Source organism: Macaca nemestrina, chromosome 1, assembly GCF_043159975.1.
Source record: "Macaca nemestrina isolate mMacNem1 chromosome 1, mMacNem.hap1, whole genome shotgun sequence".
In the NCBI taxonomy this organism is placed as follows: domain Eukaryota; kingdom Metazoa; phylum Chordata; class Mammalia; order Primates; family Cercopithecidae; genus Macaca; species Macaca nemestrina.
This window is the reverse complement of record NC_092125.1, coordinates 20,842,156-20,864,760: the sequence shown is the minus strand read 5'-3', so window position 1 is coordinate 20,864,760 and position 22,605 is coordinate 20,842,156. Positions and strand designations below refer to the sequence as shown.

Below are 22,605 nucleotides of genomic sequence, written 5' to 3'. Positions count from 1 at the left end.
AGAGGGACAGAGAGAGCGAGAAAGACAGACAGAGAGGGAGAGACAGAGGAAAGGCGACAGAAATAGCGCGAGGTGCAGGGGCAAACCCAGAAGAGAGAGGGGCAGGGAGCTAGAGAGCGAGAGCGATAGAGCCTTGGAGAGGGAGCGCCCTGCTCCCGTAGGCAGGGCCCTTTTGAGCAGGCCGGGATAGGGTGGAGGGGGCTTGGGCTGGGCCAGAACAGGGTGGCCAGGCCGTCCATGCGAGAGGAGCAACGGAGCGCTGAGACGGGTTTTGTCTTGGATTAATTGCTTGCTTTGGGGGTGGGTTTCGTAGGCTCCTTCCTGTGTTGGCACCTCCCTGTGCTCTTGGTGCGGTGCGGTGGGCCCCTTGATTTGCAGAGTGCGCCCGCCCTTTTGGCGGGAGCCGTGGCACCGGGCGTGCCCACGGGGCCCGAGGCCTGGGTCTCTGGCGTGTCCTCGGGACTGGAGTTTACGCGAAGTTGGTGGCAATGGGAATCCGGGTGCACAGGGACTGTTTTCCTGGTTGCTGGCGTAGCAATGTCCTTCCCCCGGATAAAGCAGCCCCTGCGTTCTGGAGCGGAGGTCTCGGCTGGCGTCTGTGGCACCCGCTGGCCCTGCCCGCCCCTTCCCCCGGTTTGGAAGGTTGCGGCGGCGCCCGCCCGGTGAATGGATTGAATCGCCTGTGCGTTCCGGGAGCGGGAAGGCGCCGGGAACGGCAGGGAACCCGCGCCTGCGCCTTTGGGGTCCGGCCTCCTGCCCTCCAGGGCTGGAGCCGGGCTCCTGGCCGGGCGGCGGCGAGGCGCAAGCGGTGGGATGCTGCTGCCCGGTGGTGCTTTGGTGGCGGACCCCCAGGAGGAGGTCCCCGGCTGCGGCGGGGGTGTAGGCGGGCGACAAGGGGGGAGCAGAGTCCGGGGAGGTTGGGAAGCATGGCGATAGTAGGGGCAAGGGAGGGAGAGGGGAAGCCACAAAAGCCTACAGCAGGCCGGGCGCGGTGGATCACGCCTGTAATGCCAGCACTTTGGGAGGCCGAGGCGGGTGGATCACGAGGTCAGGAGATCCAGACCAGCCTGGCTAACACGGTGAAACCCCGTCTCCACTAAAACTACAAAACATGAGCCGGGCGTGGTGGCGGGCGCCTGTAGTCCCAGCTGCTTGGGAGGCTGAGGCAGGAGAATGGCGTGAACCCGGGAGGCGGAGCTTGCAGTGAGCCGAGATCTTGCCACTGCACTCCAGGCTGGGTGACAGCGAGACTCTGTCTGGAAGAAAAAGGAAAGACAGAAAGAAAGAAGGAAAGAAAGAAAGAAGGAAGGAAAGAAAGAAAGAAGGAAGGAAAGAAAGAAAGAAGGAAGGAAAGAAAGAAAGAAAGAAAGGAGCAAAAAGAGAAGAAAGAAAGAAAGAAAGAAAGAGAAAGGAAGAAAAGAAAGTGAGAAAGAAAAGCAAGAAACAAGGAAAGAATGAAATAAAGAAAGAGAGAGAAAGAAAGGGACAGAGAGATAGGAGAAAGAAAGAAAGAAGGAAAGAAAGAAAGAAGAAAGAACGAGAAGAAAGAAAAGGAAGATAGCAAGGGAAGAAAAAGAAAAGAATGAAAGAAGGAAAGAAAGAAAGAGCAAGCAAGAGAGAGGGAGAGAGAAAGAAAGAAGGAAAGAAAGGAGGAAGGATAGAAAGAAAGATAGGTAGAAAGAAAGAAAGAAGGAAAGACAGCAGAACGAAAGAAAGAAAGAGAGAGAGACAAAGAAAGAAAGGAAAGATAGCAAGGGAAGAAACAGAAAAGAATGAAAGTAAGAAGGAAAGCACAAGAGAGAGAAAGAGCGAGATAGAGGGAGAGAGAGAAAAAAGGAAAGAAAGAAAGAAAGAAAGGAAAGAAAGAGAGAAAGAAGGAAAGAAAGAAAGAAGAGTGAGTGAGAGAAGGGAAGAAAGGAAGGTAGAAAAGAAAGAAAGAGAAGAAAGCAAGCCAAAAAGCCTACAGCACCCGGTATTCCCAGGCGGTCTCCCATCCAAGTACTAACCAGGCCCGACCCTGCTTAGCTTCCGAGATCAGACGAGATCGGGCGCGTTCAGGGTGGTATGGCCGTAGACGCCGGCAGAGGCGCCTGGCTGCCCCAAGAGCCCGGCCCAGCCATGCCCGCCGGCTTCCAGCCCGCACCGCCAGCCCGGGGTCGTCGTGCTCGGATCGGGATCCCGGAGCCTCTTCGCCTGCTGCCTCTCCCGGCTGCCGAGCTCCCGAGCTTCCACCACGTCGGGCCCGCTCGGAACAGGGAGTGCTCCGAGGCGTCAGGGCCCACAGCCCACGATCCTGGGACCCCGTCGGGTCCTCCGCGCTGTCGCGCAGGTATTCTTTGGGATCCCTGCCGCTCAGGAATCCTGCGAGGCCCCCTCTTGCCCCCTCACCCAGAGTCGTCGAGGCTGGCGAAGGGCGAACAGCGTATTATCAAATGTCTTCTCTGACCACAACAAAATCGAGTTAAAAATCAATAATACAAGGAAAACTGATAAACTGACCTGTTTTCTTTTTGGAAAGTAAAGAACACACTGCTATGGTCTGAATGTCCCCCAAAATTTATATGCTGAAATTTATTTGCCAATATGATAGTATTAAGAGGTGGGCACTGGCCTGGGGTGGTGGCTAACGCTGTCATCCCAGCACTTTGGAAGGGAAAGGCAGTCAGATTGTTCGAGCCCAGGAGTTCAAGACCAGCCAGGGCAAAATGGCAAAACTTGTCTCTAGAATAAACACCAAATTCGGTGGGCGTGGTGGTGCAGGCCTGTAGTCCCAGCTACTCAGGAGGCTGAAGCAGGAGGACTGGTTGAGCCTGGGAGGTCAAGGCTGCAGTGAGCCATGATCAGGCTACAGGCTACTGCGCTGCCGTAGGGGCAATACAATGAGACCCTGTCTCAAAAAAAAAAAAAGGGTAAAAAGGTGGATTCTTTAGGAGGCGATTATCTCATGAGGGTAGAAGTCCTTATGGATGAAATTAGAGCCCTTAGAAAAGGACTTGAGTGGGTTCATTCCCTCCGTCTCCTCCGTGTGGGGACACAATGTTCTTCCCCTCTGAAAGATGAAGCAACGTTGTGTCATCTTGGAAGGAGAGACTGGGCCCTCCTTAGACACTGAATGGGCTGATGACTTGACCTTGGACACCCCAGCCTTGAGAACTGAGAGAAATAAATGTCTCTTTTTAATAAATTATCCAGTCTCAGGTATTTGAAGAGATTCAGATATTTTCTTAAACAACCAATGGGTTAAAGAAGAAACCACAAGAGAAATCAGAAAATACAGTTGGGTGTCAGTATCCACAGGGGATTGGTTCCAGGACCCCATAAGTAGGCCAAAATCCACACAGAGTCAAGTCTTGCAGTTGGCCCTGTAAAACCTGGGCATTAAAAAAGTTAGGCCGCTGTATCCTCAGGGTTTGCGCTCTGTGAAGACTGTATTTTCAATCTGCCTTTGGTTACAGATGCAGAATTAATGAAATCAGAGGACCTACTGTACTTATTGAAAACAATTCCTGTATAAGTGCACCCTTGCAGTTCAAACCCATGTTGTTCAAGGCTCAGCTGTACTCAGAAATGAATGAAAATGAAAACACAGCATAGCCAAACTTTGGGATGCAGTGAAAGCAGTGCTAACAGGGAAATTTATAGTGTGAAATGCTTACATGAAAAAAACCTAAAGAAAGCCAGGCGTCGCGGTTAATGCCTGTAATCCCAGCACTTTGGGAGGCTGAGGTGAGCCAATCACCTGAGGTCAGGAGTTCGAGACTAGCCTGAACAACAGGGAGAAACCCTGTCTCTGCTGAAAATACAAAATTAGCCGGTTGTGGTGGCAGGCGCCTGTAATCCCAGCGACTTGGGAGGCTGAAGCAAGAGAATTGCTTAAACCTGGGAGGCAGAGGTTGCAGTGAGCCGAGATCGCACCATTGCACTCCAGCCTGGCCAACAAGAGCGAGACTCCCTCTCAAAAGGAAACAAAACAAAAAACACCCAAAGGACCTCAAATTAGCACTCTAAATTTACACTTTAGGCACTAGAAAAGAACAAATTAAACCCTAGGAAGGAAAGAAAGAAAGATTAATTCAGAAATAAATAAAACAGAAAATACAAAAATGGAGAAAATCAACAAAACTGAAAGTTGGTTTTTTAAAAGATAAAATTGACAAACTTTATGGAGTGACTAAGAAAAAAAGAGAGAATACTCAAATTACTAAAATCAGAAATGGAAGTGGGGACATTACTATTGGATCCAGTCAAAATGAAAACGATTGGCAGGGTGAAGTGGCTCACACCTATAATCCCAGCACTTTGGGAGGCCGAGGCATGCAGATCACTTGAGGTTAGGAGTTCAAGACTAACCTGGCCAACATGGTGAAACCATCTCTACTAAAAATACAAAAAAAAAATAGCCGGGTGTGGTGGTAGGCCCCTGTAATCCCAGCTACTCGGGAGGTTCAGGCAGGTGAATCACTTTAGCTCAGGAGTTCAAGACCAGCCTGGGAGACATGGTCAAACCCGGTCTCTACAAAAAAAAAAAAAAAAAAAAAAAAAAAAAAAAAAAAAAGATAAAAAGGAAAGAAAAAAAATAAATTAATTAAAGAAAGAAAGAAAGAAAGAAAGAAGAAAATTCAGCCCATCTTGATGGCAAAAGCCTGTTGTCCCAGCTACTGAGGAGGCTGAGGTAGGAGGATCGCTTGAACCTGGGAGGTGGAGGTTGTAATGAGCCTAGATCACACCACTGCACTCTAGCCTGGGTGACAGATGAGATCCTGTCTCAAAGAAATAAATGAATAGGATTGTAAGAGAGTGCTAAGAACAATTGTACACCAACATATTGGATAACTTGGATGAAATGGACAAATTCCTAGGAACATGAACCCTACCAAGACTAAATCACAAAGAAAGTGAAAATCTGAATAGACTAGTAACTAGTAAGGAGACTGAATCAGTAACCCAATATCTCCTGCCAAAAAAAAAAAAAAAAAAAAAAGCCTTGGACTTGACTTCTCTATCAAATATTTAGAGAACGAATAGTAATCCTTGTTAATCCTGCCAAAACCTTGAAGAGGAGGGAGTATTCCCTAACTCATTCTATGAGGCTACAATTGCCCTGATACCAAAGCAAGACAAAGATTTTACAAGAGAAAACTGTAGAATAATATCCCATATGAAGATCGATGCCTAAAACTCCTCACCATATCCTAAGACTGTGAGGTGAAATTCATCACAGAAAAGGAAAGCCAAGCAGAAGCCTAAAACTATACCCCTAGTCTGACCGGGCGCTGGTGACTCACGCCTGTAATCCTAGCACTTTGGGTATCCTAGCACTTTGGGAAAGTGGGTGGATCGCCTGAAGTTGGGAGTTCCAGACCAAGACCAAGCTAACCAACATGGAGAAACCCCGTCTCTACTAAAAATACAAAATTAGCCAGGTGTGGTGGTGCATGCCTGTAATCCCAGCTACTCAGGAGGCTGAGGCAGGAGAATGGCGTGAACCCGGGAGGCGGAGCTTGCAGTGGGCCCAGATCTTGCCACTGCACTCCAGGTTGGGTGACAGAGTGAGACTCCGTCTGGAAGAAAAAGGAAAGAAAGAAAGAAACCAAGTAGGAAGGAAGGAAAGAAAGAAAGAAAGAAAGAAAGAAAGAAAGAAAGAAAGAAAGAAAGAAAGAAAGAAAGAAAGAAAGAAAGAAAGAAAGAAAGAAAGAAAAGAAAGAAAGAAAGAAAGAGAGAGAAAGAGAGAGAGAGAAAGAAAGAGAGAGAAAGAAAGAGAGAGAAAGAAAGAAGGGAAAGATAGTAAGGGAAGAAAAAGAAAAGAATGAAAGTAAGAAGGAAAGAAAGAAAGGAAGAAAGAGGCAAAGACCGAAGAAAGAATGAAAGAAAGAAAGAAAGAGAAAGGAAGAAAGTGAGAAAGAAAGAAAAGCAAGAGAAAAGGAAAGAACGAAATAAAGAAAGAGAAAGAGAAAGAAAGAGACAGAGAGATAGGAGAAAGAAAGAAAGAAGGAAAGAAAAGAAAAGAGAAAGAAAGAAAACAAAGATAGCAAAGGAAGAAAAAGAAAAGAAGGAAAGAAAGAGAGAAAGAGTGAGAAAGAGAGAGAGAGAGAAAGAAGGAAAGAAAGAAAGAAAACAAAGAGAAAGAAAGAAGGAAGGAAAGAAAGAAAGAAAGAGTGATAGAGAGATAGAGAGGAAGGAAGAAAGGAAGGAAGGAAGAAAGAAAGAGAAAGAGAGAGAGACAAAGAAAGAAAGGAAAGATAGCAAGGGGAGAAACAGAAAAGAATGAAAGTAAGAAGGAAAGCACAAGAGAGAGAAAGAGCGAGATAGAAAGAGGGAGAGAGAGAAAGAAAGAAGGAAAGAAAGAAAGAAAGGAAAGAAAGAGAGAAAGAAGGAAAGAAAGAAAGAAGAGTGAGTGAGAGAAGGGAAGAAAGGAAGGTAGAAAAGAAAGAAAGAGAAGAAAGCAAGCCAAAAAGCCTACAGCACCCGGTATTCCCAGGCGGTCTCCCATCCAAGTACTAACCAGGCCCGACCCTGCTTAGCTTCCGAGATCAGACGAGATCGGGCGCGTTCAGGGTGGTATGGCCGTAGACGCCGGCAGAGGCGCCTGGCTGCCCCAAGAGCCCGGCCCAGCCATGCCCGCCGGCTTCCAGCCCGCACCGCCAGCCCGGGGTCGTCGTGCTCGGATCGGGATCCCGGAGCCTCTTCGCCTGCTGCCTCTCCCGGCTGCCGAGCTCCCGAGCTTCCACCACGTCGGGCCCGCTCGGAACAGGGAGTGCTCCGAGGCGTCGGGGCCCAGGGCCCACGATCCTGGGACCCCGGCGGGTCCTCCGCCCTGTCGTGGAGGTATTCTTTTGGATCCCTGGCCGCTGGGGAGCTCCTGCGAGGCCCCCTCTTGGCCCACACCCCCAGAGGCGTCAGGGCTGGCCAAGGGCGAACAGCCGGCCCAGCCGCGCCTGGCCTTTTTCTCACAACGCCCCCACCACGGTGGCTTGTCCCGACCAAGACCCGGCCGGTGGGCAAGAGGGCGTGGGGGCTGGGGTGTTGGGGGATGGCCCTGCTTTGCCCCGGGCTGGCACTAGAGCCGGCAGCCTGATCCCCGGCGAGAGGGGCTGAGAGAAACCCAGAAACACCCCACCACCACCAGCAGCAAATCCACAGCCCCACACACAGACACACCCGGGCGCTCGCGCGCGGGAACCCACACACGCGCGCGCGCTCAGACACAGACACAGACACACACACACACACACACACACACACACACATACGTGCACACACAAACGGCTTGAAGGAGAGCAAGGAAGAGATAGATGGAGAGATTGAAACCGAGGGAGGGAGAGAGACAGCGATCGAGAGAGACAGGGGAGGTGGAGAGGGAAAGAGACAGAGAGGCAGAGATAGAGAGAGGGACAGAGAGAGCGAGAAAGACAGACAGAGAGGGAGAGACAGAGGAAAGGCGACAGAAATAGCGCGAGGTGCAGGGGCAAACCCAGAAGAGAGAGGGGCAGGGAGCTAGAGAGCGAGAGCGATAGAGCCTTGGAGAGGGAGCGCCCTGCTCCCGTAGGCAGGGCCCTTTTGAGCAGGCCGGGATAGGGTGGAGGGGGCTTGGGCTGGGCCAGAACAGGGTGGCCAGGCCGTCCATGCGAGAGGAGCAACGGAGCGCTGAGACGGGTTTTGTCTTGGATTAATTGCTTGCTTTGGGGGTGGGTTTCGTAGGCTCCTTCCTGTGTTGGCACCTCCCTGTGCTCTTGGTGCGGTGCGGTGGGCCCCTTGATTTGCAGAGTGCGCCCGCCCTTTTGGCGGGAGCCGTGGCACCGGGCGTGCCCACGGGGCCCGAGGCCTGGGTCTCTGGCGTGTCCTCGGGACTGGAGTTTACGCGAAGTTGGTGGCAATGGGAATCCGGGTGCACAGGGACTGTTTTCCTGGTTGCTGGCGAAGCAATGTCCTTCCCCCGGATAAAGCAGCCCCTGCGTTCTGGAGCGGAGGTCTCGGCTGGCGTCTGTGGCACCCGCTGGCCCTGCCCGCCCCTTCCCCCGGTTTGGAAGGTTGCGGCGGCGCCCGCCCGGTGAATGGATTGAATCGCCTGTGCGTTCCGGGAGCGGGAAGGCGCCGGGAACGGCAGGGAACCCGCGCCTGCGCCTTTGGGGTCCGGCCTCCTGCCCTCCAGGGCTGGAGCCGGGCTCCTGGCCGGGCGGCGGCGAGGCGCAAGCGGTGGGATGCTGCTGCCCGGTGGTGCTTTGGTGGCGGACCCCCAGGAGGAGGTCCCCGGCTGCGGCGGGGGTGTAGGCGGGCGACAAGGGGGGAGCAGAGTCCGGGGAGGTTGGGAAGCATGGCGATAGTAGGGGCAAGGGAGGGAGAGGGGAAGCCACAAAAGCCTACAGCAGGCCGGGCGCGGTGGATCACGCCTGTAATGCCAGCACTTTGGGAGGCCGAGGCGGGTGGATCACGAGGTCAGGAGATCCAGACCAGCCTGGCTAACACGGTGAAACCCCGTCTCCACTAAAACTACAAAACATGAGCCGGGCGTGGTGGCGGGCGCCTGTAGTCCCAGCTGCTTGGGAGGCTGAGGCAGGAGAATGGCGTGAACCCGGGAGGCGGAGCTTGCAGTGAGCCGAGATCTTGCCACTGCACTCCAGGCTGGGTGACAGCGAGACTCTGTCTGGAAGAAAAAGGAAAGACAGAAAGAAAGAAGGAAAGAAAGAAAGAAGGAAGGAAAGAAAGAAAGAAGGAAGGAAAGAAAGAAAGAAAGAAAGGAGCAAAAAGAGAAGAAAGAAAGAAAGAAAGAAAGAAAGAGAAAGGAAGAAAAGAAAGTGAGAAAGAAAAGCAAGAAACAAGGAAAGAATGAAATAAAGAAAGAGAGAGAAAGAAAGGGACAGAGAGATAGGAGAAAGAAAGAAAGAAGGAAAGAAAGAAAGAAGAAAGAACGAGAAGAAAGAAAAGGAAGATAGCAAGGGAAGAAAAAGAAAAGAATGAAAGAAGGAAAGAAAGAAAGAGCAAGCAAGAGAGAGGGAGAGAGAAAGAAAGAAGGAAAGAAAGGAGGAAGGATAGAAAGAAAGATAGGTAGAAAGAAAGAAAGAAGGAAAGACAGCAGAACGAAAGAAAGAAAGAGAGAGAGACAAAGAAAGAAAGGAAAGATAGCAAGGGAAGAAACAGAAAAGAATGAAAGTAAGAAGGAAAGCACAAGAGAGAGAAAGAGCGAGATAGAGGGAGAGAGAGAAAAAAGGAAAGAAAGAAAGAAAGAAAGGAAAGAAAGAGAGAAAGAAGGAAAGAAAGAAAGAAGAGTGAGTGAGAGAAGGGAAGAAAGGAAGGTAGAAAAGAAAGAAAGAGAAGAAAGCAAGCCAAAAAGCCTACAGCACCCGGTATTCCCAGGCGGTCTCCCATCCAAGTACTAACCAGGCCCGACCCTGCTTAGCTTCCGAGATCAGACGAGATCGGGCGCGTTCAGGGTGGTATGGCCGTAGACGCCGGCAGAGGCGCCTGGCTGCCCCAAGAGGCCGGCCCAGCCATGCCCGCCGGCTTCCAGCCCGCACCGCCAGCCCGGGGTCGTCGTGCTCGGATCGGGATCCCGGAGCCTCTTCGCCTGCTGCCTCTCCCGGCTGCCGAGCTCCCGAGCTTCCACCACGTCGGGCCCGCTCGGAACAGGGAGTGCTCCGAGGCGTCAGGGCCCACAGCCCACGATCCTGGGACCCCGTCGGGTCCTCCGCGCTGTCGCGCAGGTATTCTTTGGGATCCCTGCCGCTCAGGAATCCTGCGAGGCCCCCTCTTGCCCCCTCACCCAGAGTCGTCGAGGCTGGCGAAGGGCGAACAGCGTATTATCAAATGTCTTCTCTGACCACAACAAAATCGAGTTAAAAATCAATAATACAAGGAAAACTGATAAACTGACCTGTTTTCTTTTTGGAAAGTAAAGAACACACTGCTATGGTCTGAATGTCCCCCAAAATTTATATGCTGAAATTTATTTGCCAATATGATAGTATTAAGAGGTGGGCACTGGCCTGGGGTGGTGGCTAACGCTGTCATCCCAGCACTTTGGAAGGGAAAGGCAGTCAGATTGTTCGAGCCCAGGAGTTCAAGACCAGCCAGGGCAAAATGGCAAAACTTGTCTCTAGAATAAACACCAAATTCGGTGGGCGTGGTGGTGCAGGCCTGTAGTCCCAGCTACTCAGGAGGCTGAAGCAGGAGGACTGGTTGAGCCTGGGAGGTCAAGGCTGCAGTGAGCCATGATCAGGCTACAGGCTACTGCGCTGCCGTAGGGGCAATACAATGAGACCCTGTCTCAAAAAAAAAAAAAAGGGTAAAAAGGTGGATTCTTTAGGAGGCGATTATCTCATGAGGGTAGAAGTCCTTATGGATGAAATTAGAGCCCTTAGAAAAGGACTTGAGTGGGTTCATTCCCTCCGTCTCCTCCGTGTGGGGACACAATGTTCTTCCCCTCTGAAAGATGAAGCAACGTTGTGTCATCTTGGAAGGAGAGACTGGGCCCTCCTTAGACACTGAATGGGCTGATGACTTGACCTTGGACACCCCAGCCTTGAGAACTGAGAGAAATAAATGTCTCTTTTTAATAAATTATCCAGTCTCAGGTATTTGAAGAGATTCAGATATTTTCTTAAACAACCAATGGGTTAAAGAAGAAACCACAAGAGAAATCAGAAAATACAGTTGGGTGTCAGTATCCACAGGGGATTGGTTCCAGGACCCCATAAGTAGGCCAAAATCCACACAGAGTCAAGTCTTGCAGTTGGCCCTGTAAAACCTGGGCATTAAAAAAGTTAGGCCGCTGTATCCTCAGGGTTTGCGCTCTGTGAAGACTGTATTTTCAATCTGCCTTTGGTTACAGATGCAGAATTAATGAAATCAGAGGACCTACTGTACTTATTGAAAACAATTCCTGTATAAGTGCACCCTTGCAGTTCAAACCCATGTTGTTCAAGGCTCAGCTGTACTCAGAAATGAATGAAAATGAAAACACAGCATAGCCAAACTTTGGGATGCAGTGAAAGCAGTGCTAACAGGGAAATTTATAGTGTGAAATGCTTACATGAAAAAAACCTAAAGAAAGCCAGGCGTCGCGGTTAATGCCTGTAATCCCAGCACTTTGGGAGGCTGAGGTGAGCCAATCACCTGAGGTCAGGAGTTCGAGACTAGCCTGAACAACAGGGAGAAACCCTGTCTCTGCTGAAAATACAAAATTAGCCGGTTGTGGTGGCAGGCGCCTGTAATCCCAGCGACTTGGGAGGCTGAAGCAAGAGAATTGCTTAAACCTGGGAGGCAGAGGTTGCAGTGAGCCGAGATCGCACCATTGCACTCCAGCCTGGCCAACAAGAGCGAGACTCCCTCTCAAAAGGAAACAAAACAAAAAACACCCAAAGGACCTCAAATTAGCACTCTAAATTTACACTTTAGGCACTAGAAAAGAACAAATTAAACCCTAGGAAGGAAAGAAAGAAAGATTAATTCAGAAATAAATAAAACAGAAAATACAAAAATGGAGAAAATCAACAAAACTGAAAGTTGGTTTTTTAAAAGATAAAATTGACAAACTTTATGGAGTGACTAAGAAAAAAAGAGAGAATACTCAAATTACTAAAATCAGAAATGGAAGTGGGGACATTACTATTGGATCCAGTCAAAATGAAAACGATTGGCAGGGTGAAGTGGCTCACACCTATAATCCCAGCACTTTGGGAGGCCGAGGCATGCAGATCACTTGAGGTTAGGAGTTCAAGACTAACCTGGCCAACATGGTGAAACCATCTCTACTAAAAATACAAAAAAAAAATAGCCGGGTGTGGTGGTAGGCCCCTGTAATCCCAGCTACTCGGGAGGTTCAGGCAGGTGAATCACTTTAGCTCAGGAGTTCAAGACCAGCCTGGGAGACATGGTCAAACCCGGTCTCTACAAAAAAAAAAAAAAAAAAAAAAAAAAAAAAGATAAAAAGGAAAGAAAAAAAATAAATTAATTAAAGAAAGAAAGAAAGAAAGAAAGAAGAAAATTCAGCCCATCTTGATGGCAAAAGCCTGTTGTCCCAGCTACTGAGGAGGCTGAGGTAGGAGGATCGCTTGAACCTGGGAGGTGGAGGTTGTAATGAGCCTAGATCACACCACTGCACTCTAGCCTGGGTGACAGATGAGATCCTGTCTCAAAGAAATAAATGAATAGGATTGTAAGAGAGTGCTAAGAACAATTGTACACCAACATATTGGATAACTTGGATGAAATGGACAAATTCCTAGGAACATGAACCCTACCAAGACTAAATCACAAAGAAAGTGAAAATCTGAATAGACGAGTAACTAGTAAGGAGACTGAATCAGTAACCCAATATCTCCTGCCAAAAAAAAAAAAAAAAAAAAAAAAAAAAAAAAAAAAGCCTTGGACTTGACTTCTCTATCAAATATTTAGAGAACGAATAGTAATCCTTGTTAATCCTGCCAAAACCTTGAAGAGGAGGGAGTATTCCCTAACTCATTCTATGAGGCTACAATTGCCCTGATACCAAAGCAAGACAAAGATTTTACAAGAGAAAACTGTAGAATAATATCCCATATGAAGATCGATGCCTAAAACTCCTCACCATATCCTAAGACTGTGAGGTGAAATTCATCACAGAAAAGGAAAGCCAAGCAGAAGCCTAAAACTATACCCCTAGTCTGACCGGGCGCTGGTGACTCACGCCTGTAATCCTAGCACTTTGGGTATCCTAGCACTTTGGGAAAGTGGGTGGATCGCCTGAAGTTGGGAGTTCCAGACCAAGACCAAGCTAACCAACATGGAGAAACCCCGTCTCTACTAAAAATACAAAATTAGCCAGGTGTGGTGGTGCATGCCTGTAATCCCAGCTACTCAGGAGGCTGAGGCAGGAGAATGGCGTGAACCCGGGAGGCGGAGCTTGCAGTGGGCCCAGATCTTGCCACTGCACTCCAGGTTGGGTGACAGAGTGAGACTCCGTCTGGAAGAAAAAGGAAAGAAAGAAAGAAACCAAGTAGGAAAGAAAGAAAGAAAGAAAGAAAGAAAGAAAGAAAGAAAGAAAGAAAGAAAGAAAGAAAGAAAGAAAGAAAGAAAGAAAGAAAGAAAAGAAAGAAAGAAAGAAAGAGAGAGAAAGAGAGAGAGAGAAAGAAAGAGAGAGAAAGAAAGAGAGAGAAAGAAAGAAGGGAAAGATAGTAAGGGAAGAAAAAGAAAAGAATGAAAGTAAGAAGGAAAGAAAGAAAGGAAGAAAGAGGCAAAGACCGAAGAAAGAATGAAAGAAAGAAAGAAAGAGAAAGGAAGAAAGTGAGAAAGAAAGAAAAGCAAGAGAAAAGGAAAGAACGAAATAAAGAAAGAGAAAGAGAAAGAAAGAGACAGAGAGATAGGAGAAAGAAAGAAAGAAGGAAAGAAAAGAAAAGAGAAAGAAAGAAAACAAAGATAGCAAAGGAAGAAAAAGAAAAGAAGGAAAGAAAGAGAGAAAGAGTGAGAAAGAGAGAGAGAGAGAAAGAAGGAAAGAAAGAAAGAAAACAAAGAGAAAGAAAGAAGGAAGGAAAGAAAGAAAGAAAGAGTGATAGAGAGATAGAGAGGAAGGAAGAAAGGAAGGAAGGAAGAAAGAAAGAGAAAGAGAGAGAGACAAAGAAAGAAAGGAAAGATAGCAAGGGGAGAAACAGAAAAGAATGAAAGTAAGAAGGAAAGCACAAGAGAGAGAAAGAGCGAGATAGAAAGAGGGAGAGAGAGAAAGAAAGAAGGAAAGAAAGAAAGAAAGGAAAGAAAGAGAGAAAGAAGGAAAGAAAGAAAGAAGAGTGAGTGAGAGAAGGGAAGAAAGGAAGGTAGAAAAGAAAGAAAGAGAAGAAAGCAAGCCAAAAAGCCTACAGCACCCGGTATTCCCAGGCGGTCTCCCATCCAAGTACTAACCAGGCCCGACCCTGCTTAGCTTCCGAGATCAGACGAGATCGGGCGCGTTCAGGGTGGTATGGCCGTAGACGCCGGCAGAGGCGCCTGGCTGCCCCAAGAGCCCGGCCCAGCCATGCCCGCCGGCTTCCAGCCCGCACCGCCAGCCCGGGGTCGTCGTGCTCGGATCGGGATCCCGGAGCCTCTTCGCCTGCTGCCTCTCCCGGCTGCCGAGCTCCCGAGCTTCCACCACGTCGGGCCCGCTCGGAACAGGGAGTGCTCCGAGGCGTCGGGGCCCAGGGCCCACGATCCTGGGACCCCGGCGGGTCCTCCGCCCTGTCGTGGAGGTATTCTTTTGGATCCCTGGCCGCTGGGGAGCTCCTGCGAGGCCCCCTCTTGGCCCACACCCCCAGAGGCGTCAGGGCTGGCCAAGGGCGAACAGCCGGCCCAGCCGCGCCTGGCCTTTTTCTCACAACGCCCCCACCACGGTGGCTTGTCCCGACCAAGACCCGGCCGGTGGGCAAGAGGGCGTGGGGGCTGGGGTGTTGGGGGATGGCCCTGCTTTGCCCCGGGCTGGCACTAGAGCCGGCAGCCTGATCCCCGGCGAGAGGGGCTGAGAGAAACCCAGAAACACCCCACCACCACCAGCAGCAAATCCACAGCCCCACACACAGACACACCCGGGCGCTCGCGCGCGGGAACCCACACACGCGCGCGCGCTCAGACACAGACACAGACACACACACACACACACACACACACACACACATACGTGCACACACAAACGGCTTGAAGGAGAGCAAGGAAGAGATAGATGGAGAGATTGAAACCGAGGGAGGGAGAGAGACAGCGATCGAGAGAGACAGGGGAGGTGGAGAGGGAAAGAGACAGAGAGGCAGAGATAGAGAGAGGGACAGAGAGAGCGAGAAAGACAGACAGAGAGGGAGAGACAGAGGAAAGGCGACAGAAATAGCGCGAGGTGCAGGGGCAAACCCAGAAGAGAGAGGGGCAGGGAGCTAGAGAGCGAGAGCGATAGAGCCTTGGAGAGGGAGCGCCCTGCTCCCGTAGGCAGGGCCCTTTTGAGCAGGCCGGGATAGGGTGGAGGGGGCTTGGGCTGGGCCAGAACAGGGTGGCCAGGCCGTCCATGCGAGAGGAGCAACGGAGCGCTGAGACGGGTTTTGTCTTGGATTAATTGCTTGCTTTGGGGGTGGGTTTCGTAGGCTCCTTCCTGTGTTGGCACCTCCCTGTGCTCTTGGTGCGGTGCGGTGGGCCCCTTGATTTGCAGAGTGCGCCCGCCCTTTTGGCGGGAGCCGTGGCACCGGGCGTGCCCACGGGGCCCGAGGCCTGGGTCTCTGGCGTGTCCTCGGGACTGGAGTTTACGCGAAGTTGGTGGCAATGGGAATCCGGGTGCACAGGGACTGTTTTCCTGGTTGCTGGCGAAGCAATGTCCTTCCCCCGGATAAAGCAGCCCCTGCGTTCTGGAGCGGAGGTCTCGGCTGGCGTCTGTGGCACCCGCTGGCCCTGCCCGCCCCTTCCCCCGGTTTGGAAGGTTGCGGCGGCGCCCGCCCGGTGAATGGATTGAATCGCCTGTGCGTTCCGGGAGCGGGAAGGCGCCGGGAACGGCAGGGAACCCGCGCCTGCGCCTTTGGGGTCCGGCCTCCTGCCCTCCAGGGCTGGAGCCGGGCTCCTGGCCGGGCGGCGGCGAGGCGCAAGCGGTGGGATGCTGCTGCCCGGTGGTGCTTTGGTGGCGGACCCCCAGGAGGAGGTCCCCGGCTGCGGCGGGGGTGTAGGCGGGCGACAAGGGGGGAGCAGAGTCCGGGGAGGTTGGGAAGCATGGCGATAGTAGGGGCAAGGGAGGGAGAGGGGAAGCCACAAAAGCCTACAGCAGGCCGGGCGCGGTGGATCACGCCTGTAATGCCAGCACTTTGGGAGGCCGAGGCGGGTGGATCACGAGGTCAGGAGATCCAGACCAGCCTGGCTAACACGGTGAAACCCCGTCTCCACTAAAACTACAAAACATGAGCCGGGCGTGGTGGCGGGCGCCTGTAGTCCCAGCTGCTTGGGAGGCTGAGGCAGGAGAATGGCGTGAACCCGGGAGGCGGAGCTTGCAGTGAGCCGAGATCTTGCCACTGCACTCCAGGCTGGGTGACAGCGAGACTCTGTCTGGAAGAAAAAGGAAAGACAGAAAGAAAGAAGGAAAGAAAGAAAGAAGGAAGGAAAGAAAGAAAGAAGGAAGGAAAGAAAGAAAGAAAGAAAGGAGCAAAAAGAGAAGAAAGAAAGAAAGAAAGAAAGAAAGAAAGAGAAAGGAAGAAAAGAAAGTGAGAAAGAAAAGCAAGAAACAAGGAAAGAATGAAATAAAGAAAGAGAGAGAAAGAAAGGGACAGAGAGATAGGAGAAAGAAAGAAAGAAGGAAAGAAAGAAAGAAGAAAGAACGAGAAGAAAGAAAAGGAAGATAGCAAGGGAAGAAAAAGAAAAGAATGAAAGAAGGAAAGAAAGAAAGAGCAAGCAAGAGAGAGGGAGAGAGAAAGAAAGAAGGAAAGAAAGGAGGAAGGATAGAAAGAAAGATAGGTAGAAAGAAAGAAAGAAGGAAAGACAGCAGAACGAAAGAAAGAAAGAGAGAGAGACAAAGAAAGAAAGGAAAGATAGCAAGGGAAGAAACAGAAAAGAATGAAAGTAAGAAGGAAAGCACAAGAGAGAGAAAGAGCGAGATAGAGGGAGAGAGAGAAAAAAGGAAAGAAAGAAAGAAAGAAAGGAAAGAAAGAGAGAAAGAAGGAAAGAAAGAAAGAAGAGTGAGTGAGAGAAGGGAAGAAAGGAAGGTAGAAAAGAAAGAAAGAGAAGAAAGCAAGCCAAAAAGCCTACAGCACCCGGTATTCCCAGGCGGTCTCCCATCCAAGTACTAACCAGGCCCGACCCTGCTTAGCTTCCGAGATCAGACGAGATCGGGCGCGTTCAGGGTGGTATGGCCGTAGACGCCGGCAGAGGCGCCTGGCTGCCCCAAGAGCCCGGCCCAGCCATGCCCGCCGGCTTCCAGCCCGCACCGCCAGCCCGGGGTCGTCGTGCTCGGATCGGGATCCCGGAGCCTCTTCGCCTGCTGCCTCTCCCGGCTGCCGAGCTCCCGAGCTTCCACCACGTCGGGCCCGCTCGGAACAGGGAGTGCTCCGAGGCGTCAGGGCCCACAGCCCACGATCCTGGGACCCCGTCGGGTCCTCCGCGCTGTCGCGCAGGTATTCTTTGGGATCCCTGCCGCTCAGGAATCCTGCGAGGCCCCCTCTTGCCCCCTCACCCAGAGTCGTCGAGGCTGGCGAAGGGCGAACAGCGTATTATCAAATGTCTTCTCTGACCACAACAAAATCGAGTTAAAAATCAATAATACAAGGAAAACTGATAAACTGACCTGTTTTCTTTTTGGAAAGTAAAGAACACACTGCTATGGTCTGAATGTCCCCCAAAATTTATATGCTGAAATTTATTTGCCAATATGATAGTATTAAGAGGTGGGCACTGGCCTGGGGTGGTGGCTAACGCTGTCATCCCAGCACTTTGGAAGGGAAAGGCAGTCAGATTGTTCGAGCCCAGGAGTTCAAGACCAGCCAGGGCAAAATGGCAAAACTTGTCTCTAGAATAAACACCAAATTCGGTGGGCGTGGTGGTGCAGGCCTGTAGTCCCAGCTACTCAGGAGGCTGAAGCAGGAGGACTGGTTGAGCCTGGGAGGTCAAGGCTGCAGTGAGCCATGATCAGGCTACAGGCTACTGCGCTGCCGTAGGGGCAATACAATGAGACCCTGTCTCAAAAAAAAAAAAAGGGTAAAAAGGTGGATTCTTTAGGAGGCGATTATCTCATGAGGGTAGAAGTCCTTATGGATGAAATTAGAGCCCTTAGAAAAGGACTTGAGTGGGTTCATTCCCTCCGTCTCCTCCGTGTGGGGACACAATGTTCTTCCCCTCTGAAAGATGAAGCAACGTTGTGTCATCTTGGAAGGAGAGACTGGGCCCTCCTTAGACACTGAATGGGCTGATGACTTGACCTTGGACACCCCAGCCTTGAGAACTGAGAGAAATAAATGTCTCTTTTTAATAAATTATCCAGTCTCAGGTATTTGAAGAGATTCAGATATTTTCTTAAACAACCAATGGGTTAAAGAAGAAACCACAAGAGAAATCAGAAAATACAGTTGGGTGTCAGTATCCACAGGGGATTGGTTCCAGGACCCCATAAGTAGGCCAAAATCCACACAGAGTCAAGTCTTGCAGTTGGCCCTGTAAAACCTGGGCATTAAAAAAGTTAGGCCGCTGTATCCTCAGGGTTTGCGCTCTGTGAAGACTGTATTTTCAATCTGCCTTTGGTTACAGATGCAGAATTAATGAAATCAGAGGACCTACTGTACTTATTGAAAACAATTCCTGTATAAGTGCACCCTTGCAGTTCAAACCCATGTTGTTCAAGGCTCAGCTGTACTCAGAAATGAATGAAAATGAAAACACAGCATAGCCAAACTTTGGGATGCAGTGAAAGCAGTGCTAACAGGGAAATTTATAGTGTGAAATGCTTACATGAAAAAAACCTAAAGAAAGCCAGGCGTCGCGGTTAATGCCTGTAATCCCAGCACTTTGGGAGGCTGAGGTGAGCCAATCACCTGAGGTCAGGAGTTCGAGACTAGCCTGAACAACAGGGAGAAACCCTGTCTCTGCTGAAAATACAAAATTAGCCGGTTGTGGTGGCAGGCGCCTGTAATCCCAGCGACTTGGGAGGCTGAAGCAAGAGAATTGCTTAAACCTGGGAGGCAGAGGTTGCAGTGAGCCGAGATCGCACCATTGCACTCCAGCCTGGCCAACAAGAGCGAGACTCCCTCTCAAAAGGAAACAAAACAAAAAACACCCAAAGGACCTCAAATTAGCACTCTAAATTTACACTTTAGGCACTAGAAAAGAACAAATTAAACCCTAGGAAGGAAAGAAAGAAAGATTAATTCAGAAATAAATAAAACAGAAAATACAAAAATGGAGAAAATCAACAAAACTGAAAGTTGGTTTTTTAAAAGATAAAATTGACAAACTTTATGGAGTGACTAAGAAAAAAAGAGAGAATACTCAAATTACTAAAATCAGAAATGGAAGTGGGGACATTACTATTGGATCCAGTCAAAATGAAAACGATTGGCAGGGTGAAGTGGCTCACACCTATAATCCCAGCACTTTGGGAGGCCGAGGCATGCAGATCACTTGAGGTTAGGAGTTCAAGACTAACCTGGCCAACATGGTGAAACCATCTCTACTAAAAATACAAAAAAAAAATAGCCGGGTGTGGTGGTAGGCCCCTGTAATCCCAGCTACTCGGGAGGTTCAGGCAGGTGAATCACTTTAGCTCAGGAGTTCAAGACCAGCCTGGGAGACATGGTCAAACCCGGTCTCTACAAAAAAAAAAAAAAAAAAAAAAAAAAAAAAGATAAAAAGGAAAGAAAAAAAATAAATTAATTAAAGAAAGAAAGAAAGAAAGAAAGAAGAAAATTCAGCCCATCTTGATGGCAAAAGCCTGTTGTCCCAGCTACTGAGGAGGCTGAGGTAGGAGGATCGCTTGAACCTGGGAGGTGGAGGTTGTAATGAGCCTAGATCACACCACTGCACTCTAGCCTGGGTGACAGATGAGATCCTGTCTCAAAGAAATAAATGAATAGGATTGTAAGAGAGTGCTAAGAACAATTGTACACCAACATATTGGATAACTTGGATGAAATGGACAAATTCCTAGGAACATGAACCCTACCAAGACTAAATCACAAAGAAAGTGAAAATCTGAATAGACGAGTAACTAGTAAGGAGACTGAATCAGTAACCCAATATCTCCTGCCAAAAAAAAAAAAAAAAAAAAAAAAAAAAAAAAAAAAGCCTTGGACTTGACTTCTCTATCAAATATTTAGAGAACGAATAGTAATCCTTGTTAATCCTGCCAAAACCTTGAAGAGGAGGGAGTATTCCCTAACTCATTCTATGAGGCTACAATTGCCCTGATACCAAAGCAAGACAAAGATTTTACAAGAGAAAACTGTAGAATAATATCCCATATGAAGATCGATGCCTAAAACTCCTCACCATATCCTAAGACTGTGAGGTGAAATTCATCACAGAAAAGGAAAGCCAAGCAGAAGCCTAAAACTATACCCCTAGTCTGACCGGGCGCTGGTGACTCACGCCTGTAATCCTAGCACTTTGGGTATCCTAGCACTTTGGGAAAGTGGGTGGATCGCCTGAAGTTGGGAGTTCCAGACCAAGACCAAGCTAACCAACATGGAGAAACCCCGTCTCTACTAAAAATACAAAATTAGCCAGGTGTGGTGGTGCATGCCTGTAATCCCAGCTACTCAGGAGGCTGAGGCAGGAGAATGGCGTGAACCCGGGAGGCGGAGCTTGCAGTGGGCCCAGATCTTGCCACTGCACTCCAGGTTGGGTGACAGAGTGAGACTCCGTCTGGAAGAAAAAGGAAAGAAAGAAAGAAACCAAGTAGGAAAGAAAGAAAGAAAGAAAGAAAGAAAGAAAGAAAGAAAGAAAGAAAGAAAGAAAGAAAGAAAGAAAGAAAGAAAGAAAGAAAAGAAAGAAAGAAAGAAAGAGAGAGAAAGAGAGAGAGAGAAAGAAAGAGAGAGAAAGAAAGAGAGAGAAAGAAAGAAGGGAAAGATAGTAAGGGAAGAAAAAGAAAAGAATGAAAGTAAGAAGGAAAGAAAGAAAGGAAGAAAGAGGCAAAGACCGAAGAAAGAATGAAAGAAAGAAAGAAAGAGAAAGGAAGAAAGTGAGAAAGAAAGAAAAGCAAGAGAAAAGGAAAGAACGAAATAAAGAAAGAGAAAGAGAAAGAAAGAGACAGAGAGATAGGAGAAAGAAAGAAAGAAGGAAAGAAAAGAAAAGAGAAAGAAAGAAAACAAAGATAGCAAAGGAAGAAAAAGAAAAGAAGGAAAGAAAGAGAGAAAGAGTGAGAAAGAGAGAGAGAGAGAAAGAAGGAAAGAAAGAAAGAAAACAAAGAGAAAGAAAGAAGGAAGGAAAGAAAGAAAGAAAGAGTGATAGAGAGATAGAGAGGAAGGAAGAAAGGAAGGAAGGAAGAAAGAAAGAGAAAGAGAGAGAGACAAAGAAAGAAAGGAAAGATAGCAAGGGGAGAAACAGAAAAGAATGAAAGTAAGAAGGAAAGCACAAGAGAGAGAAAGAGCGAGATAGAAAGAGGGAGAGAGAGAAAGAAAGAAGGAAAGAAAGAAAGAAAGGAAAGAAAGAGAGAAAGAAGGAAAGAAAGAAAGAAGAGTGAGTGAGAGAAGGGAAGAAAGGAAGGTAGAAAAGAAAGAAAGAGAAGAAAGCAAGCCAAAAAGCCTACAGCACCCGGTATTCCCAGGCGGTCTCCCATCCAAGTACTAACCAGGCCCGACCCTGCTTAGCTTCCGAGATCAGACGAGATCGGGCGCGTTCAGGGTGGTATGGCCGTAGACGCCGGCAGAGGCGCCTGGCTGCCCCAAGAGCCCGGCCCAGCCATGCCCGCCGGCTTCCAGCCCGCACCGCCAGCCCGGGGTCGTCGTGCTCGGATCGGGATCCCGGAGCCTCTTCGCCTGCTGCCTCTCCCGGCTGCCGAGCTCCCGAGCTTCCACCACGTCGGGCCCGCTCGGAACAGGGAGTGCTCCGAGGCGTCGGGGCCCAGGGCCCACGATCCTGGGACCCCGGCGGGTCCTCCGCCCTGTCGTGGAGGTATTCTTTTGGATCCCTGGCCGCTGGGGAGCTCCTGCGAGGCCCCCTCTTGGCCCACACCCCCAGAGGCGTCAGGGCTGGCCAAGGGCGAACAGCCGGCCCAGCCGCGCCTGGCCTTTTTCTCACAACGCCCCCACCACGGTGGCTTGTCCCGACCAAGACCCGGCCGGTGGGCAAGAGGGCGTGGGGGCTGGGGTGTTGGGGGATGGCCCTGCTTTGCCCCGGGCTGGCACTAGAGCCGGCAGCCTGATCCCCGGCGAGAGGGGCTGAGAGAAACCCAGAAACACCCCACCACCACCAGCAGCAAATCCACAGCCCCACACACAGACACACCCGGGCGCTCGCGCGCGGGAACCCACACACGCGCGCGCGCTCAGACACAGACACAGACACACACACACACACACACACACACACACACACACACACATACGTGCACACACAAACGGCTTGAAGGAGAGCAAGGAAGAGATAGATGGAGAGATTGAAACCGAGGGAGGGAGAGAGACAGCGATCGAGAGAGACAGGGGAGGTGGAGAGGGAAAGAGACAGAGAGGCAGAGATAGAGAGAGGGACAGAGAGAGCGAGAAAGACAGACAGAGAGGGAGAGACAGAGGAAAGGCGACAGAAATAGCGCGAGGTGCAGGGGCAAACCCAGAAGAGAGAGGGGCAGGGAGCTAGAGAGCGAGAGCGATAGAGCCTTGGAGAGGGAGCGCCCTGCTCCCGTAGGCAGGGCCCTTTTGAGCAGGCCGGGATAGGGTGGAGGGGGCTTGGGCTGGGCCAGAACAGGGTGGCCAGGCCGTCCATGCGAGAGGAGCAACGGAGCGCTGAGACGGGTTTTGTCTTGGATTAATTGCTTGCTTTGGGGGTGGGTTTCGTAGGCTCCTTCCTGTGTTGGCACCTCCCTGTGCTCTTGGTGCGGTGCGGTGGGCCCCTTGATTTGCAGAGTGCGCCCGCCCTTTTGGCGGGAGCCGTGGCACCGGGCGTGCCCACGGGGCCCGAGGCCTGGGTCTCTGGCGTGTCCTCGGGACTGGAGTTTACGCGAAGTTGGTG

The 22,605-nt window shown here is 50.0% G+C and overlaps 6 non-coding genes across 6 annotated transcripts; all 6 read right to left on the bottom strand.

Moving 5' to 3' along the window:
- Window positions 1–1,957: 1,957 nt before the first annotated feature.
- On the bottom strand, window positions 1,958–2,076 carry LOC139360370 (5S ribosomal RNA). Its single transcript, XR_011617704.1, has one exon. It is a non-coding gene; the product is annotated as a 5S ribosomal RNA (ribosomal RNA).
- A 4,377-nt stretch (window positions 2,077–6,453) lies between these two features.
- Window positions 6,454–6,572, bottom strand: LOC139360368 (5S ribosomal RNA). Its single transcript, XR_011617703.1, has one exon. It is a non-coding gene; the product is annotated as a 5S ribosomal RNA (ribosomal RNA).
- A 2,754-nt stretch (window positions 6,573–9,326) lies between these two features.
- LOC139360367 (5S ribosomal RNA) lies at window positions 9,327–9,445 on the bottom strand. Its single transcript, XR_011617702.1, has one exon. It is a non-coding gene; the product is annotated as a 5S ribosomal RNA (ribosomal RNA).
- Window positions 9,446–13,817: 4,372 nt separating this feature from the next.
- LOC139360363 (5S ribosomal RNA) lies at window positions 13,818–13,936 on the bottom strand. The gene has a single exon (XR_011617696.1). It is a non-coding gene; the product is annotated as a 5S ribosomal RNA (ribosomal RNA).
- A 2,758-nt stretch (window positions 13,937–16,694) lies between these two features.
- Window positions 16,695–16,813, bottom strand: LOC112423295 (5S ribosomal RNA). Its single transcript, XR_011617694.1, has one exon. It is a non-coding gene; the product is annotated as a 5S ribosomal RNA (ribosomal RNA).
- Window positions 16,814–21,180: 4,367 nt separating this feature from the next.
- On the bottom strand, window positions 21,181–21,299 carry LOC139360361 (5S ribosomal RNA). Its single transcript, XR_011617692.1, has one exon. It is a non-coding gene; the product is annotated as a 5S ribosomal RNA (ribosomal RNA).
- Window positions 21,300–22,605: the final 1,306 nt, after the last annotated feature.